Here is a 4,479-nt window from a genome sequence, read left to right on the forward strand (position 1 = left end):
TTGCAATAGAAGCATTATGGGAAATGAGGCTTTTTCTACTCCTCTCCTCTAGCTCCCTCCATAATAACAAAGCCCAGTCCATCTTTTTATGGTGATAATTATCATCAAAGACATCATTTGAGTTTAACGCCTGAGAATGACTTCGCATGCCAGTGACTAACAATGTTACAGACAATTATTTCTTTCGAAGGTTACTGCTTCACCATCAGGGAAAATGTCACTTTTGTAAGGTAATAAATGTGGTTTATTGGGAGAGTGAATACGTTGAGGTCTGCCATTTAATTTGATCACAGTTCATCCCCAGCAATTCTTTGAGATCAAGTCACTCAGGAGCAGTTTCTTGCAAGTCCTTTCCTGAGTGTTTCCTGAATCGCTGTGTTCCAGAATGATACCTCCTATTTGTCCGAGGCAACTTTTAAGGAAAAAGCCTCATTCACCAAATAGGAGAATTGGGGAAGCACCATCCAGTCAGAAAATTAATGCTGTGCTGTATACATGAAACTGCTCTTTAGCACCTAAAGGTGCAGCTAGGGTGGTATTCCTTGGAGCGTTCCTATTTGCCCATGCCGAGCTCAGGAAAAGTGACACTCAAGTATGGCAGTGGAAAGGGAGGACAGCTCTTCCTTCTCTCCAGGTCACTGTACATTCACAGCATAGACTGGACGGGACCGGAGAGTCATCCTTCTAGAGGGGCACAGCCCTGAAATGGGGTTGGGAGCACCCAAGAGAGTGAGATGCTGCATCCAAGAACTCATAGAGTCATCATTACTTACAGGACACACCTGAGTGTCCAATGCACTAGGCGTGTCACTCATTTATGACATTACTATGATGGACAAGTTCATGAACTATTGCTATGTGTATTTGTTTGGATGTGCATATAATGCATTCATCCCTACATAGAATCATAGCATGTTTATATCAGAAGGAATAAGCCTATAACACGCTGGAAGATAGTAAGTCTTTTTCATCTGCTTTGGTAACAGAAAGGCTTGGGTTCAAACCCGACTCTGGCACTTATCGCCAGTTGGAAAACATTGAACAAGCCCCTTAATCTCACAAGCCTTGTCTTCTCAACTGAAAAATAGAGATAGAATTGGCCCCTCACCATGCTGTTCTGAGAATTAAATAAAATAGTGTCTATTGAGTGGCTGGTGTCTAGTAGGAGCCCAGCTCATGGTTGTTGTCATTGTGGTTGTCAGAGATGCTGCTGCAAGAGGGAGGTAGCAGTATTTGCAGTAGTGGCCTGGCACCTAGCACAATGAGTTCGCTCAGTTCATTTTGAACTTATGATTGAACACAGAGATAGATGAGTGAATCTAGTATTCCTCTTCACATTCCGGAAAAGGGCTTTGAGAAACATAGGAGCTAAACCAACAGCACAGAATCACACAGGTTTGGGCAGAGCTTGACGTATATTTTAGATCCTTTGATCCCCAACGTGGTGCTCTTCCAACCACCCCTGATCACTACCTCCTTCCCTATACTCCCATCACCTCCCACTCTCCCCAACATACGTGTATGTGTTTGAGACATAACATACCTGTCTTACAGATAGAGAAACTACAAATTTTGGAGGTGTGTTTCTTGGGTTCTCGGAAGCTGATGATGGGAGCCAGGCTGATGCACTGTCTGATCGATTTCACATCTTGCTTCTCACGCTTGCAAAGCCCAGGTCTTAAGGCAAAGTTGAGCTAGAGCCTGGAGCTGAAGGAGGCTGAGCTGGAGCTCACAGCACAGATCACCAGAGACTGTGATTGAATAACATTGGGAAGATACATGATTTTTGCCTCCAAAATCCTTTTGGTTTACGCTTCTCTGTGATGCCCTCCCTCACCTCATTCCTTTGAACTATATACCATGATTTCTACTGTACTAGGAAGAACAGTCACACCAAAAATATGGGGAAAAACAAAAGAAGTTACTTTCTGGCTATTAAGCTTCTGTAAACTTGGCATAAATAATAGGTTTAGAAAAAGAATTGTCTGGTCCATTTTCTAGACACAGAGAGAGAGATGAAAACTAAAATCTCTGAACTAGCAAGTTAGACCCCAGCTTGGGTTTCTGAGAATGACCCTGTCACCTACCTACCTTGGCCTGTCTCCTGGTCACAGGCATTACTGGGAAATGTAGAACAATCCTGATAGATTTGAAGACCAGGAGGAGATAGGAATTGAGGTAGGCTTCCTGTAAAGGATCTTCACAGGGGTTTCTTACACTTCTGAGGTATCAAGCATCAGCTGAAGAGAAAGCAAGCCACAAAGTAAGTCAAAGAAGAAAGGGCCTGAGATAATGGACCACATGCTTCCTGGGGCCCCAGAGTGGCTGGGAGAGCAGCCAAGTTTTCCTCTATCCACTTCCTCCAAATGAGCCAAGGAGTAGATGTGGAGGATATAATGGAGAGAGGAAAGGAAGCAGAACACCAGAAGAGGTTTCTCAGTCTTGACAAGGGGTTCCCACAGTGGAAAGCCCTGTGGACAGGGGGCCAATGTGGATGCAGAGATCTCAGTGGAGGCCCACATGCAAGGATGATGACAACCAAGAAGGAGATGTAGTAAGGTACATCTCTGCATGTGTATGATTACAGATTCCCAGACACCTATCTCCATCCCAACATAAATATGCACTCTCAAAATTACAAGCCAACCTGGGAGAAGGAAAGATAAGAGAGAATTTATAATTTACTGACTGTAAACTCAAAATGACTGAATCTACTTTAGGCTAAGTTTGCTTTTCAGGGATCAGGTAAATCGGGGGATAAAAATAGAACTGATAGCTACAAAAGATGAAGTTACATTTCTGTAAACCCAAGGAACTGGTTTAATACCTACTATGACTTTTTTTGTCTTGTAATACCAGAATATGACAGCCATTGGGCCATATGCCATAATCCATTCTACCGGAACCATACTTCAGAGTAATGTGAATAGGTGTCTTGTGTGCATCAGGGAAGACCAAGGACACAGGCATACACCCAAATGCCCAGAAAACTTTACAAAGTACTTTTAATCTAGCAGAAGTTTGGTCATGGTAGTGACAAAGACATCAGTGATGACTGTAAACACTCTATATATAAAATCCTCAGGAGTAGGAAATACTTTGAGACCTTAGTATTGATGTAGAACATCTATGGCGTTTTTATCTCAAGACCTGGAACTGTTTTATCTCCAATCTATACCTCTTTCCCGAACTCCAGATTCATATACTATTGCCTTTGATACCCCTGCTTGGGCGTCTAATAGATATCTCAACTTAGCACATCTAAAACTGAACCTGTGAGCTCCACCCTCTGCCAAACCTACAGAACCTGCAGTCTTCCACCGCATCTCAGGTTATGACAACCTCGTCCTTAAGGTTGCTCAATTTAAAAATCTTGAAATCATTCTTGACTCCACTCTTTTCTCTCACACGCACCTAATCCATTAGGATTGTTGTCTTTTTTTTTTTTTTTTTTTTTTTTGCGGTACGTGGGCCTCTCACTGCTGTGGTCTCTACTGCTGTGAAGCACAGGCTCCGGACGCTCAGGCCCAGCAGTCATGGACCACGGGCCCAGCCGCTCCGCGGCATGTGGGATCCTCCTGGACCGGGACTCGAACCCGTGTCCCCTGCATCGGCAGGCGGACTCCCAACCACTGCGTCACCAGGGAAGCCCAGGATTGTTATCTTTACCTTCAAAATATATTCAGAATCCAACCACTTCTTACCATCTTCTGCTACTACTCTTATCTAAACCATCTCTCACTGGGATACTTCAGTTGCCCACTATGGTCTCCCTCCTTCCACCCTTGCCTTTCCCAACAGTCTACACTTCACACAGCAGTCAGAATAATCCTTTTAAAGTGTAAGGGTTACCCACCAGAGCCAGGAACTGGGTGATGGGGGGACATTTTCTCCATAAGGCAAAGCTGTGCCTCTTAAGGCACTGTGCAACAGTGGGGAAATGTCAAAGTTATTAATTTTTATAAAATATGTTAATGGGATTCCCATTACTTCCTTTCTCATTATTCGGTGTTGCCTTTCTGTTTCTCTGACGCTTAACTCTAAGGATGTGACACTAAAAATATCAGGGCCTGCAGGCTCCCTGACCCTTAGATCCTTTTCTTCCAACAGCTGGGACATTTGACCCTTGCCAGCAGGCTCTGCTTCAGAGCAAGGGCAAATCATTCCCCCCAACACACATTTTTTTAATACTTAAAAAAGGTCATATCCATGAAAGTGTGTAGGACACAGTAAGCCTTTTTTAATACCCTTCTTCTCCTCTTTGGAACTTCTCAAATTCTCTAAATATGGAAGAGATGTATAATTCCCACTTGGGAATTAGAGAAAAACTTTAAACCTCCAAGGGCACATCTACAAAATAAGTCTCAGAAAATGCCCAATTAGCTATTCAGAGCTAGTCCAAAGTAAGCAGATATGAGCCTGTAGTAGGCATTTCTAATTGGTTACAGCATTCATTTTTTTTTAATCTGTACTATTCCC

The sequence above is a fragment of the Phocoena sinus genome, chromosome 1 (genome assembly GCF_008692025.1).
Source record: "Phocoena sinus isolate mPhoSin1 chromosome 1, mPhoSin1.pri, whole genome shotgun sequence".
Lineage (NCBI taxonomy): Eukaryota > Metazoa > Chordata > Mammalia > Artiodactyla > Phocoenidae > Phocoena > Phocoena sinus.